Source organism: Callorhinchus milii, unplaced genomic scaffold (genome assembly GCF_018977255.1).
Source record: "Callorhinchus milii isolate IMCB2004 unplaced genomic scaffold, IMCB_Cmil_1.0 Scaffold20, whole genome shotgun sequence".
NCBI classification, from domain to species: Eukaryota; Metazoa; Chordata; class Chondrichthyes; order Chimaeriformes; family Callorhinchidae; genus Callorhinchus; species Callorhinchus milii.
In genome coordinates this window covers 7,771,750-7,787,537 of record NW_024704761.1, presented here as the reverse complement: position 1 = coordinate 7,787,537, position 15,788 = coordinate 7,771,750, and the positions used below count along the sequence as shown (strand labels likewise).

At 41.5% G+C, this 15,788-nt stretch overlaps 1 protein-coding gene across 4 annotated transcripts in view; it reads left to right on the top strand.

Moving 5' to 3' along the window:
* The window catches only part of rbfox3a (RNA binding fox-1 homolog 3a), a 209,354-nt gene that overhangs the window by 68,747 nt on the left and 124,819 nt on the right, over positions 1–15,788 (top strand). The window lies entirely within an intron of this gene.

Sequence of the window (15,788 nt, the reverse complement as noted above, 5' to 3'; positions counted from 1 at the left end):
AATCAGAGCAGCATTTATTTCAGTACATCATATTCTGAGCTTTATATTAATCGAATCATGTTATCCCTTTGGTGTATGCTGTAGTATGTATGCGTGTTTACCGAGTGTGGAGATTTAGTGAAGATATGTTCGGTTTCATTTTAACAGGCTATAAACTATGACGTGAAAAACTGAGGTTACCTATAACGTAGTTAATGGCACATTCAATTATTATTCAATCTTTTACACAACACCGAGTTTTTCACCCCTACGAGTATTACTTATTTGTGTGTTTTAAAATTGTTCTATTTTTTTAAATAATAATCCTTACATTTGATTTGATACAGCGCCTCATCGCGTCCTCGAGCCGTCTCAAAGCGCTTCACAGAATATACTGTAAAGTGAATTGACTGTGTATTTTGTGGGCGAAAAAATAGAGGGAAACTGCCACAGATATGACCAGCTAGCGTTACCACCTGCAATTTGGGCACTTCTACAAGATGGAGTAGCGAGCACGTGTCGAATAGGTCACTTTTGTGCAATGCCATTTTCAGTGGCTATGCAGCAGTTAGACAAAATGTTCAATCTGAGTCCATTAATTTGCCATTGTCAGTGACATTTCCCATGAGAAAAACTGCAAGCAAAGGGATGGGGTGGGGGGGCGGGGAGTAACTGGTAAATTAGTTTCCTGTCTTTTAATTTTTTTAATCTGTTTAATTGTTTTGCATAGATGGGAAATGCAACATTTTTTTAATTAAACAGATAACATTTAAGAATTGCACCTCCAGAAGGTTTCATTTCTGTAAAGCTTTGAGTGCTGATGCAACACAGATAACTGATTTAATGGTGCCAAGATTACAAGCACAGGGGCAATTTAATCAGTCACTCAGTTACTATTAGCGTTGTAATCAATGTAAGGACAATCAAATAGGAAGACAACTGCATGATCAGATTTTAGTTGGCATTTGAAGACTTGCTGAGCTAGTTTGTAATGCTGGGAGCAGAAGATGTTTGAATCTTGTAGACTAAGGAATGATTGTTTTACACAGCACTTCAGAGCGGGGTAAATGATTTTCACTTGTCTCCGTCAAAGCTATGAATTCTGTTTCTAACAGGGTGGACTCTGTATTTTCTCCCATTTCGTCTCCTAGACTGCGTCTAATGTAATCTTAGCAAGCCGCTGCCTGCTGCTTGCTAAGACTTTTTCAGCAAGATTTTCGCATCACAGAGCACGAATAGTTTTAATTTTGGTTCGGGAACATTATTGTGCCCGTGCGCTTTTTAAATGCGTCGTTAAATTTTGACACAGAAATAAAATCCTTCCTTTGTTGGACCATGCACCATTGTGGGCCTCAGGGTACAGTTTGACTGTGATGTTTTCCGATGCTCAGAGAGCCTGCTGACATTCAGTTTCCAGCTGACACATAAGCGATAGACACTTGGTATGGACAGTTGTTTGTGAAACGGTAGTGAAGCACGAGCTAGGGATTTCAGGAGAGGTGGGTTGGAGGAAGGGGATGGACAAAAAAAACTAGCCTTGTTGATTTGGGAGTAAATTAAAATTTTAAGGGCTGGTAAAGAGTTGATAGGTATGATTCTGTCACATTTCTTGAATATGGGAACAATGTTTTTTGTTTGCTTCCAGTCTGTTTGGACCTCACAAGTGGTGGGTGACTCTGTCGTAAGGTTTAATACTGCCGCCACAAATCTCCTCCCTCAGCTCGTCTCCCAAGTACTCTGGGATATGTTCAGCCATCCCAGGGGGATTTGTTGGCTTTATCTGTATCGGGAACTTCAGCCTCGTTTATATCAAAGTCGTGGAGCTCACACAATGTTTGTTGGATGTTGGGCAGCAGGTTTATAGTTTTCTCCCTGGTTTAAGAAACAAAACTCCAGGAAGTAGTCATTTAATATGTTCACTATCTCCTGTTCATTCTTTGTCTCACCCGCTTTGATTCCCTTAGGGTTTTAACACAGGATCATGCGCCGAGACACAACCCTGTGTGAAGGGTGCTACATCATTGCAAGTTGCTGTAATATATTGCGTTTCTTCAGTGACTTGATCAGGTACAGACCCGCGACAGTGCTGTTCATCTTTTCTCGTCCGCTTTGTTGAAGGTCCATCTCTTGTGGCAGTGTTGGTTTGAAACGATCGGACCGCAGCGGGTTTCCAAACGGCAAGGAACCTGACTCCAAGGCCATCACTGATCTGCATTGTACGAGGAGACAGGGCCTATGCTTCCCTATTAAATCTTTCAGTGAAAACCATATTTGGCATAATTCCCACTGAAGCTCCTCGTCCACTAACACAGCAGATGGCCTCAACTTTGCAGGCTCATGGAGCGATTTGGATTGCGACAACTGATATCACAGTGTCAGTGCACAGTGGCATCACAGTGGCAATGTTACCATTTTTATACTAACAATGTGTGGGCATTGTTTATAAGCTGTCAAGTTACCTAACTTGTAACGTACCGCCTATACCATTGAGCGCCATCAAAATTATTGATGATAATAATCCTTGTATTTGCTGGAGCGCCTTGCCATGTTATTGAGATGACTCAAAAGCACTTCACAGGATTTTACTGTGAAGTGCAGTGACTGGGTATTTGTAGGCAAACGCAGTAGCCAATTAAATGAGCAAATGGCCAATTGCATAGGATCATAGAATTATACAGCAAAGAAGGAGGCCATTCGGCCCATCGTGCCTATGCCAGGTCTTTCAGCGCCTTGGGACGTCCTCCTGACGTGAAAGGTGCTTTATAAATGGAATCTTGTTGTTGTTGTTGTTGTTGTTTGAAAGAGCTATCCAAATTAATCCCACTCCCCCACTCTCTCCCCGTAGCCCTGCAAATTTGCCCTCCCCAAACATCTATCTGGAGCAATGCTGGCCAGGACACTGAATAATTCCCTTCTCTTTTTGAGTAGTGCCACAGGATCTTTGAAGTGCACCTGGACAGACTTCAATTTAACATCTCATCCAATGGATGCTGCAATTTCACATCACCCCCCCAGCGCTGTAATAGAGTGTCATCTTGGACTGTACTTATACAGATCTCCAACAGTGCTCCATACACGCAAAAGTACCGTTTTGTGGTCAGGTGCACATAACGGGTCACAGAGCTTCAGAAAGCACCAACAATTATGACGTTGCTGAACATTATTGATCCTATAATTTTCATGTAAAATGTCAGGTTGTTTGTCTGCACAAATAGATTCTGTTACGGTCTTGACCCATTTACAACTAAATTGCCATGATTATTGCAGTGTATAATTATCACAGTTGGGGAGGAAAACGAATAAAATAATCATGGGTTTCGTTCATCATAATTTATTCTGGGGAATTAGTGATAATTCCCTAGCCTAGGAACACAATAATTAACTCCAGTCAACATGAAATTGTCACCAAACCGCAGTTACATTTTTTCCCTACTTACTAAATCTCGGAACATGGGTACAATGCAGAATCGGTGCTGCGTCATTATTGGGTTTACCTGTAAGATGACTGGAACAGGAAGAGGCTGTACATCTTATCGAGCCTGTTTCGCCAGTTTATTAGATCGTAGCAGATTTTTCAGTCGCACTCACCCGCCTTGTTTCTCAATTGTGGTTCTATCTCCCTCTTAAACAGCCTAATTGATTTCGGCTTCTGGGGCAGGCAGTACATTCTGCATATTCACAACCCTCTGCATCTTGGCTCAGCTGTAATTTTAAGATTATTTTCACTGGTTTAACAATTCTCATTGGCACCATGTTCCCTTTGCTTCCACATAGATGCATGCCACATGCATGTGGAATTTTCCGCACCTGGATGGAATATGCACTCACTCGCTCTCTCCGGGATCTCACCACACCCGATCCTGGAGAGGAATAGGCACAGATTGGCACAAGAGCCAAAGCTTGGGGACCTCAGAAGGTGTGTAGAGCTAATGATGGAGTTTAACCAGCTCAAACCACACAGGGTTCCATTGAAAACATCGTTAGCAAACTTCCTGCTGCTTATCCAACTGCGACCCACCCTACTCCATTAGGACTTTGGATTACAATACAAAATTACATTTGTATAGCGCCTTTCATGTCGGGAGGACATCTCAAGGCGCTGGGCAGTCAGGGATTGGGGGCATAACAGGAGTTGAGTGAGAAGAATCAGCGACTAGCCTGCCGATCTGCCTCTCCCATGTGTGTGCTGATGAGCCAGGCTGGCTGGTCTGTCATCGCAGGGCCCTGGTGTACTGCGGTCCCGTGTGGCTCAGGAACCAGGCTACCTGTTGGCAATCAGTAGCGAGGCCCGATCTGGCGAATGGCCCCTCAGGCTATCGCTGCTCGAGAGTGAATGGAACTGGACACCCGCATGGGGGTCAGTGCACCTTGGGAGAGAAGCGAAAGAGAGAGAGAGAGAGTAAAAAAGCAATAATAAACTTTATACTTCCCAAATCCACAAATCTGTCATTTCAACCAGGTGTGAAGAGGTTGCTCCTGGGAGGTTAAGTTGCGTCTGAGGCTATCAGTACACTGTGTATGATCTGAATGACCAGAGCAGCAATTCCTGTCAGACTCCCACCTGCTGACTGTAGTACGGTTACTGATGAACATTCTTTGGGAGACTTAAAAACACACTTAACAGCTGATCTCTTCACCCTTATCATCTTCAACTTTACAGCCCTCTGACCTATCGCCAGGCTGTTTGGGATTGAAAAGCATTGGCTGGGTTCTGCAGATCGAGGTCTCTAGGGTATGCTAGACACAAACACTGGATCTTCAATAAAACACTGAAAGATAGAATGTCTCGTAAAAGTGGGGTCAAGTTTCGATCATGCAATAAAAATAAATACAGAGTGGTTTAACTGATGAGAGATCCCTGTATCTGCAGCAACGCAGTGGCTGGCCACTGGATTTAATACGATGATGATTTTTGTTATCAGCAGGACTCCTTAGAGGAATGCAGTTGCTATATTAAAACGTTTTTGTTTTATTTTTTGGGGGGGCGGGGAGTGGAGGGAAAGTAAGAGCAATTTGGACAAGGATGGAACGCTCTGAAAGCCCACCACATTGACAGGATGGGACAGGGACATTTTTGCATTGCAAAACAAGAACGACAGCTTATTATTTATGCAGCAGCCCTCACGCAGGATAGCGTCCCAGAGCGCTTGACAGTGTCGGAGCACCACAGCGAGGTGGGGGCAGGGGGAGGGAACCGTAGGCACGGTCCAAAAGGAAAGTCTTTAGGCGCGACCTGAAGATGGGGAAGGAAGGGGCGAGGCGGAGGGATAGAGGACGAGCGCTCCAGAGTTTCAAAATAAGTTATTGAGTAAAAACGACGGGGTTATAAAACTTTTCCTGGGTAACGTTAGGATCTTTCGATAAATAGCAGCAGGTGTGGATCCTCAAATCTCTGTGTGGTCCATGGAACCGTTCTCCTCCAGCCTGAAGCCTAGCAAACACTTAAAAGCTATTCTGTCCGGAGGGATGGAGACTGCTCTCTCTCCTCTCATCACCTGTCCAGACCACAAAACACGTTAAACCACGGAAAAGTGTAAAAGCTTGCCCCGCCGACTAAAAATGTAACTTTTTAAAAACATTTATATCTTCTGATTGTGGTAATAATAATCCTCGCATTTGCTACCGCGTCTTTCAATTGAGGAGGACGTCTAAAAAGCACTTCACGGGATACATTCTTTGTGAAAAAAAAAGTGTAGTGACTGTGTATTTTGCAGGCGTCTTCGCACCCGTTTCAGTTCCACATTCAAATATGTTAACAAGCTCTTTAATAACCCATTGACAGTGATGAGAACACAGCTCGCAGTTCTTTAGCACTGATTTAAACCGTGCGTGTTCGATGCCTACAAGATTGTCCTTAAAAGTTGTGTGTCGGTACTTTCTGTGTGGGTAACCTTGCTTTATGGGGATACTTACTGATGTGTATGTCATGTAGACTTCCTATAGCCTGTCTCGCTGCAATCCATATGCCTGTTCCATATGGGCATATGCAAAGCCTGTGATATGTCCGTCGCCGCTGTGCCAAGCTGTTCCAACATGAACCCAAGTGGAACTTGCAACCTGTCATTACGGTATAAAGCCAAACAGTTTTCAGTTCGAAACGGCATGCAGCTCACCCCATGCCGCTTTAACACTGTGCCGCCTGCGCTTTAAATGTTGTACCCACCTGTTTTCCAGTGAATCCGTGGGTTTCTGTACAACTTGATAAGCTCCCACAGCCCCGCGAACCCGGATGTAACTCAAAACACCGTGCGGGCACCAATCGCTTTGACATGAATCTGTGTGTATGTCGCACAGTCTGTGTGTTCAGCATACTTCCTCTTCTATTCCTACGAGTTTAGCAAGAGGCAAGCTAACTCCATATCTGGATATTTCATAAATCAGGATAAATCTGGTTGCTTCCTTGTTGATCTGTGTGTGTAGTTGTACCACAAGCCACATTTGTTTCTCTGTGAATCTGTGTATATTTATACCCAGTGACTGACAGTCAGTCACTGGATATAAATATACACACAGGAGGGAAACAGTTTCCCTCCTGCGTGTATATTTATATCCTGTGTCAAGCTGATTCCTGGTTCCAGAGAATCTGTGTGTCTATTTACATATGGCGTTCAGCTATTTCTATACGGATTAGTGATCTTTTGATTGTGATTTTTTGGGGGTGATAAAGTCCGTGACTGGATCACTGTATACCATATAAAAGGTGTCACGGCATTATTCCAAAAAAAGGAGAGTTTCTCCTAGTGCACTGACAACAATCTCCTGGATAAAAGAAAAATCGGTCATTCATTTCATGGCTGTTTGCGAAACATCAGAGTGTGCAGGTTGGCTGCCGAGTTTATATACTAATCTATAGCAGCTGTATTTTCCAGGAAAATCTGTGAAGCTCTTTGAGATGTTGCGACATGATAAGGCGCCATATCAAATGAAGAGATGATTATTATTGTTATTTTATAAAGCAAATAAACACAGAATGGCATCGTTTGCAATGTGATGTTATAGTTTGTCGGGGCATTATCTCTCTGTAGCTTACAATAAAACAATTCAACCTCCAGAATGCAAAATGCAGTTGAGGTTTAGTGAACTTTCAAAGCGAGATGATAGAGAAAGGAATTACAGTGCAGGCAGATATCACAAATTCAAATTCCTTAACACATCAGTGAACCAAACTTCTCATTACTTTTTCACGCTGAGAAAGGAAGCTAAAAATTGCAGGTACAGTAAATCAGTTATGAGATTGTTGACCAAGCTTCTACATAAAAGTCTAGTAATTTAACATATTATCTCCACTTTATAGAGCTGCCTTGCCACTGAAGTGGAGGGGGCAAAACAGGTGCATAATATAGAGCAATGTAAGGTGTTGTATTCTGCGAACTTATTATACTGTCTTATCCTCGTGTCTGTTTATATTTTATACTTTACACCTGTCTGTCTTTGTGCATTAGTCTACATCAGTGTGTGTCTGTGTGCATTTTATGTTGTATACCAAGCTGTATGTATGTGTGCGTGTGTATTTTTTATTCTGTGTACCTAACTGTATCCCTGTGTGTGTCTGTTTTATTCTGTTGTATACCTGTGTGTGTGTGTATGTGTGTGTATTTTATGTTGTGTACCTGTGTGTGTATTTTATACTGTACAACTGGCTGTTGTGTGTGTGTGTGTGGTGTGTGTGTTTTATTAGGTGTACCAGTGTGTGTGTGTGTGTGTGTGTTTTATTGTGGATACCTGGCTGTATACCTGTGTGTGTGTGTGTGTATTTTACAGCCTGCAGCCTCAGCCCTGTGCCACAGAGCTACATAGCAGTCGCAATTGTTTTTATATGTACAGCACGATTTTCTGTAATGAAATATTCACAGGTCACTGGTTCCTCAAGAAATGATGTGAATCAGTCAATTCCTTCTTGGAGAGTAATTTTCTGCCCCTTCAATGGGCTTTTTCAAGTTGACACTCATTAGTGTGTGAGATCGAAGTGAGCGCATTGTGATTGTCACAGTCAGGCAGGTTGCATTCTCCACAGACACACACACGCATACATACACACAGACGCAGACGCACATATATCCACATAACACACACATACACACACACACAGACACACACATACACACACAGACACACATGCAGACACACATACACACACACACACATACACACACAAAGACACACATACACACAGACACACATACACACACACACACAAACACATAGGCACACACATACACAGCAAACTAAATGCCTTGAAATTTCTGACAGGTACTTTGAAAAATAAAGCACATCTAACAAGGATATTAGAATAAACATTTTCACCTTTTATATCCTCCTTTTCCCATGTGTTCACGCTCCCTTTCCTTTCTGTTCTTTTTAATACTCTCCAATGCAACTGAAATCCAGTACCTATCTTTTTTTGGGCGATGGGGAGGTGAAAATGCAGTATATGGTAATTATCACCTGTGACAAATAACACATCTCAGAACCACATTTGTTTTCCCCTGTTCATCCAGTCCTGCGCATTTTGAGAATATTTTGGAGCAACAAGGGATACACTTCTGCTTCACTCTGAACAACAGAACCTGTTGTTTTTGTTTTGTTGTGCTTGACGTGAAAAGTTTTAAATTATTCACAGAACTTGTGACATCAGATCCCTCGGTCTCTAAACTGGAATGAAGCATTTTCTCCACTGAACGTGGGGATAATGTGAAGATTGTATGACAGGTCATATAAGAAGCCGTGAAATTTTACAGTAAATCTTGACTATATATCGCCTCTATCTCCACACACAGCCTCCTTACCATCAGTGGGTTTTGCTGAGGGATAAGATCAGATGGGCCAAAGGACCTTCTTCATCCAAACTGATCTTGTAATTCTTTACTGGTAACCAGCTTCCAAATTCAGACTAATTTTTATGAATTTTCCATAGTTCTGCCAGATCTTAAGTATTAAAACAATACAACCTTATAATAATAATAATCCTTGCATTTGATATAGTGCCTTATCGTGTCATTGATACATGTCACAGCACTTCAGAGAATATACTGTAAAGTGGATTGACTATATAGTTTGGGGGCGAAACACGGCAGCCAATTTGGCATAGATGTGCCCCATAAACAGCCGTGGATTGAGTGCCCAATTTCTTTAAGGGATTATTACCCCTGTAAAGCGATCTGCCAATCAGCTAGCAACAGGTCTCCCACTTACTGCCAGGTAAACAGAGGCTTGTGGAGTAAGGAAACTTATCCTGCGTGCCTTCAGGCCCGGAATCCTGTTTAAAAAAAATTAACAGCCTTTACCGCGACCTTCTGAAGTCTCAACTTCAGTCTTGTTATGATTTAATGTGGAGTACGTGGAGAACAAGTGTGGGAGTTATTCTCCTCCCTGATCTCTATGTCTTCGCTGAGCCTCTCGATGCTATTAACAGGCAAGAAAAAATAAAAACATCGCTCGACAGTCGTCGCTTATCCCGGCATTAAATGACCAGTCACATTAAGAAACAAAGCAATCCAAAATTATGGTTCCAACAGTAGAAAAGCCACCAGAAGGAATGTGTAGATAGTTTTGCCAAGTGGCGCCTTGTTGGTCCACAATGCCTTCAAAATAAATTTGAAAGATCATTTGGTCGCTCAATACACAACTGTTGTGGGACACTGCTGTGCTGCCTTTACAATCCATACAGTGCTTTTCACATGGGGTGAGGCGGAAGGGGGAAGGGACTCGCGGGTCAAGTTACTGTCAAGTGATATCTGTTTACATTTATTCTGCGTAAGGATCGGAGCAGCCCGTTGTGTTGGCTGTTTATACAGTGCTTTGTGAAGCAAAGTAACTGGCTTGCTTCACCAAGTGGAGTCTTTCTATTAAGAAGAATAAGGAACTGCCACCTTTACTATACCCCAATGTGTTGTTTGTGGGTGGATTGGGTGGGATTTTTCTCCAAATTTCAGCAGATTACCCAGTGCAAAGTGGCACCAGAATAGCAATTGAATTTTATTGTTTCCTGCTCAATAAAGTTCCTCTTGGCAATGAATTAATTGCCAAGAGGAACCTTATTGAAGCTCGGAGCTGATGGCTCGCCGGAAGACTGTAGAAAAAACAAAACTTGCACTTTTTCAGCACTTAGAATCTGCATTACTTCCATTATTGGCTCATGTAGTGGTTGGGGTTGCAAGCAAATATGGCCTCCATTTCGGACACAGCCGATGAAGTACACAACCAATATTTTTTTTTCTCTCTCTGGAGGATTGTTGGCCAGGACAATGGAAATAATACCCTTCTTTCTGTGAATAGTGCTTTGGGATCTTTGATGTCCACCTGAACAAAGCAGCCTGGGATTTGGTCTGATGTGTCTGCTGAAGAACTACACCTCTGACAATACAGTGCTCCCAAATACTGCACTGGAGTTTCTGTCCTAATGTGTCCTAACCACAGCCTTCTGAACCAGAAGCAATACTGTTACCAAATAATAATCCTTGCATTTGATACAGCGCCTTATCACATCTTTGAGACGTCTCAAAGCGCTTCACAGAATATAGTGTAAAGTGAATTGACTGTATGTTTTGTGGGCGAAACTTGGCAGCCAATTGCACACAGAAGCATCCCACAAATAGTCATGACTTGAGTAACCAAATCATTATTTTTTAAAAAAAATTTTTGAAGGGATTATTACCCCCGGAAAAGTGTTCTGCTAATCGGCTAACAACCAGATTCCTATTTACTGCTAGGTAAACAGAGGCGTATGGAGTAAGGAAACATGCCCAAAGTTTTGTCCTGCTGGTAATCGAACCCTGGTCCTCTCGCTTGCAAATGAGCCAGGCTTAAGCCTCCTGAAATAATGAGAATCCATACCGGAGGTGTTGGGATAAAAACCAATAGGGGCAAAATAAAGATTAACATTTCATTGAAGGATTTCCTCGAGTATAATTGTGTTTCTCAATAAGAAGGATTTTGCTTTGGGTTTAGTCTTTTGATAGTTGTATAAATTTGATCTCAAAAGGTTACTTTAGTTAAATCCCTAGATCACAATGCAATAATTGTACTGCATACACACTGTAATTAGGTTTGTGTTGCAGTTAATCAGCAAAATGCCTCTAATAAAAAAGTGGACATCTTTACTTTCCACCACGGTCTGGAAAGACAATTAATGCCGTCACCTTGTTTTCAAGTGTTTTCCAGTTCTTAATGTTATCTTCTGCAAAGTGCTGGGTTTCTTCGGGTTAGGTTCTGACAGCCATCTGAGTTAGGCTATTCTGGAAACTAATGCTATCCACAAACCTCTTCAAAACTTAAGAGTCCCTTTAACAGATGATGTGGAACAGTTTGATAAATAGTTGCTAAATATTTAAAAGCAGATTAGTATAAATATTACCAATCAATGTTCACTAATGTTACCAGATGCTAACAAACTGGTACTAAATAGTGAGCGTACAGTATAGTGTGTGCTTATTTTGCAGATCAATAATGCATTGCTGAAACTATTTCTCTTTATTATTATTTGCATATCTTTACAAGGCAATTTACATTTACATAGTATGTCTTTCACTTCGGGAGGACATCTCAAAGCACTTTGTTATTTGATCAGTGAAAGAGTTGGCTAACACAATTCATTTTAGACTGTGAGTCAAAATTCCTTATTTCGGGATCCGATATTTGTGGATTGTCTTGGGTTTTTGATAGGGTCGGAGAAAGGTCCATGCACTGCACTTGGGCAAGGTTAGACACACACACACACACAAATCCATCCACACACATACACACAAAACAAAAGAACCCGAAGCTGCCTGTGCTGGTTAGATGTGTTGTCTGAACAGATTGAATTTCGAGGCATCTAAATATAACCTATTTGAGCCAATTTCATTCAATTTGGATTTGGTAGACTGAATCAGAGCTTGTTCCAACCAGGGATAAGTGCACGTACCATTTCAGTAGTGGAGCAGGAAGCCTCAGTGTTTCTGACAGCGCCCATTAATGGACTCGGTCCAAAGGAACCACCATTAAATTTATCACTTTGCAGTTTTGACAAATACCCCCTTTGGAATTACTAATTTTTTTTTAACAGACGCTTCAAATGAAGTTGTGTTAAGGGTGGCGGACTTCTAACTCGTTTATCTTGAGTTTGTTTTTTTTATTTAAAAAAATTGCAACCCTGTGAAAACCCTGCAATTCAGTCTGTCTGTCCCGGGTCGAGCCTTAGTCTGACTCCCTATGAGCAATTGCAAGGGTTCCTGTGCTGCTGACGTGAGAAAGATGGACTGAGAGAGGTCGTGAAAGTTGTCGGTGTGATTTATTGCAGAGAATGCCCAGGATGTGGTGAGAAATACATAGCATTGAATCTCATTTCTCGAGGCTATGCATTATTAAGTGACCTAATCACTGGAAAACAAGATTTTACGGGTTGGGATGTTATCCTCTTTGGATATTATTCACTCTCGATGTTGGGCTGTGACTGGAGTGTTGACCGGTGTAAACACTTGCATCTTCTCATTTCCCCGTAATGTTTAACATTGTGCATTGCCATCGCTGAGTTTTGGGAGATGTCAAACCGAGGTAACTGTCTGTCTGTCCAAGTCGGTGTTAAAAGATGCTGTGACATCACTCGAAAGGAAACAGCCCGATATCACAGCCACCGATTATTGATTATTCTCTGATTGGTAGCGGCTCTGGGAGTTTGTTTGTGCACAAAATGGCTGCCATGTTTGCCTACAGAAACAGTAATTGCCAATAAATCTTTCTTTCAATGTACCAGCTATAAGTATGTAAAGCCCTGCTATAAACATATTAGTTATATACTGCAGAAGCATTGCATTAGGTGTCAGGTGGGCTCATTTGTTAGTATTCTCGCCTGTCGATAGTTCAAGCACCAAGTCAGGCGTTTGAGCTCCACAGGCTGTGCTGATACTCCAGTACAGCGCTGGGGGAATCCATCATTTTTAAAGATTCCGTGGCCCTTTTCGAAAAGAGAAAAAGGTTTCATCCCGGTATCCTTGACTAATTGGCTGTTTGTGGGACAGTGCTGTGCGCAAATTGGCTGCCGCATTTGCCTACAAATAATAATGTAATAATAATAATAATCCTTGCATTTGATATAGGACTTTTCACATCTTCTAGACATCTCAAAGCGCTTCACAGAATATACTGTAAAGTGAATTGACTGTATACTATACAAATACACAGTCATTACGCTTCACGGTGAAATTTCCTGTGAAGTGCTTTGAGACATTTTGACAACATGCTGAGGGGTTATATTGAATGCAAGGATTGTTATTCGTCATCAATACTGGGAAAATATTTCAAAGTAGGTTTCTGGTCAGCAAAGACTGACACAAATTGCAAGTGTGCTATAAACATATTTATTTATTTCATCTATGTTTTCAGTGACCTACATCAAAACAGGCTAGGGTTTTAACCAAAGTGATTGAATGTCAGTCCAGATGAGTGACAAGTTGGCAGGTCTGAAATGTGTGCATGCTCACACCCTAAATTATCTCTTGCAACCTGTCTATTGAATATACTGCTTTCAATTCCCATCACTGTTTTTGCCAAGTGAAATAAACTAGAGCAGTGGTTCCATTCAAAGGCAGACGTTTTTTTTGAAGTCTCAAAGAAATTGCAGTATTTTAATTAAGAGGAATATTGCACATCAAGAAATAGTCAAGCAAATTCCAGGCGGTGAGTTAAATTAAATTATAAAACCACATAGCGGTTGCTCTACTGTAGGAGCCAGCACTCTGTAATGGTTCCTTTTTATACCCTAATAATGTGTCTGTGTCAGAAGCTTTCTCATCATACAGTGTCAGGAAGGGATGCTAAGGGCCAGTTGTAATTAAAATTCTCTGTTAATCAATTGAATTGCGGTTTGTCTCTACATTATTTACCATTGTATGACCTGAATATACAGTGAAGAACAATGAGATACTGAGTCAGCCCAATGCTTTCTCTCTCTTGTTAACATATGGCACCAAATTCCAGACACTCGTAACCTCTAAGACCATTTAGTCCAAAAATTTATGGTCACACTGAATCGTGGACGTTTCTTAGATTTGGAAGTTTTGGAAGTCTTTTTTCTGCAATAAATTAAAAAGAAATGATTTTCAAGTAACCACGTAGCTGAAGAAAAGTTCCGCAATTCGGCATGATATTACATTTTTGTTTAAAAGTCTTGCATACTCTGACGAAGCGGATTTTCAGGCCAGTAATATTTAAATCTGCGTACAAATGCACGGTCACTACACTTTCCCATATTTACAGTGAAACGCTTTGCGGCGTTTTCACTATTTCAAATGGATTTTTTTTTCTCAAATATAAATTAGTGGCAGTCTAATGCACAGGGGTTTGTAAATATAGAATTCTGTATGTCTCTGCATGATGTCTCACTCTGACCTGCCAGAAGTGATGAATTGAAACATAACTATCCGTGAACTCAGGTTAAGTAGGAGTAAACTGACACTTGAATAATAGTAATTAATCCTTGAATTTGATTAAGCGCCTTTCATGTTGGGAGGACATCTCAAAGTGCTTTGCAAGATATACTGTCAAGTGTGGTGACTGTGTATTTTGCAGGTTAATGTACTCAGTCCTAGACTGAACCATAGCAAATTATCTAAAGTATATGTACGCCTTGTAGGGACAAACATTCAACTTTTACAAGATGTTGGCTTTCAGCAGCTGAAAAGATAGTATAGCATTGGAAAGAGAATGCAACGTAAATTTACAAAGATGTTACCAGGGATGAGTAGATACAGCCATAAAGAAAGATTGGACAAGTTTCAGTTTTCTCTCAAGTTGAGAAGATTGAGAGGGGATCTGATAGAGCTTCAGGATTATGAAAGGATGCCAGAGGGTGGATATTTGCCTTGTTAGTGAATCAGTAACCGGTGGACAAAAATGTAAGAAAGCCAGAGGTAGATCTAATAGGTAGTTTAGGAGGAACTTCTTCGTGTAGAGGGTGAGGAGAATGTGGAACTTGTTGCTGGAAGCTGTGGTTGAGCAAAATAGCATCAATATATTTAGAAAAAACTTGGTGCGCGGGGAGGAGGGGAATAGGTGGGGTGGGAGCTCGTTTGAATTATAAACACCAGCACAGACTGATTCGTCTGAATAGCTTGTTTCTATGTCGTGTTATTCTAGGTAACTACAATCCAAATTAATCTTTTATATTTTTATTTACATATTAATATTTGTATTGTCTACGTAACTCCATAGATAAAGTGTATGTTGGAACCCTGTTATAACATGGGGGTCAGGGGTACATAAAATCCCCCAAAAAGTGCTCTAACTGGGCACAATCGGCAGTCAGCATTTCTCGGCATGCATCGTGCTTGTCCACTGAAAGATGGCCGGTTCCATCAGCCAGCACGCACTGCAAGCCAAAACGGCCAACCTCTGGGGTCACTGTTGACATCATTTGCTGTGCAGGTCTTTCAATGCTATATAAATGCAATCTGTTGTTGTAAGTAAAGATTGGGGGGTGGTGGGGTGGCGGGCACACCTCAAACTGCACTGCGTACAACTTCGGGTTACGACAAGATGGGGTTCTAGGAGGGGTATTTTACTGTATTAGCACGTTTTTTTAGGGTGATGGAGAGAAAACTATCGGGTTCTATAAGGCACTACGTTTCCAGAAACAACCCCCGGTGGGATTTTGTTGCGTCACTTCCTTACCCAGTTGTATCTAAAGGGTTAATCCACTCTCCAGTAAAGTGTGAGCTGGGTGATTAAATGCGGGTGGTAGACGAGGTGGAATCCTGCTTGTGTCAGCAGTAGAGACTGATGGAAATTCCATTAGCAGGATATGATGGACAGCTAGGGCCTCTCAAATAATACAC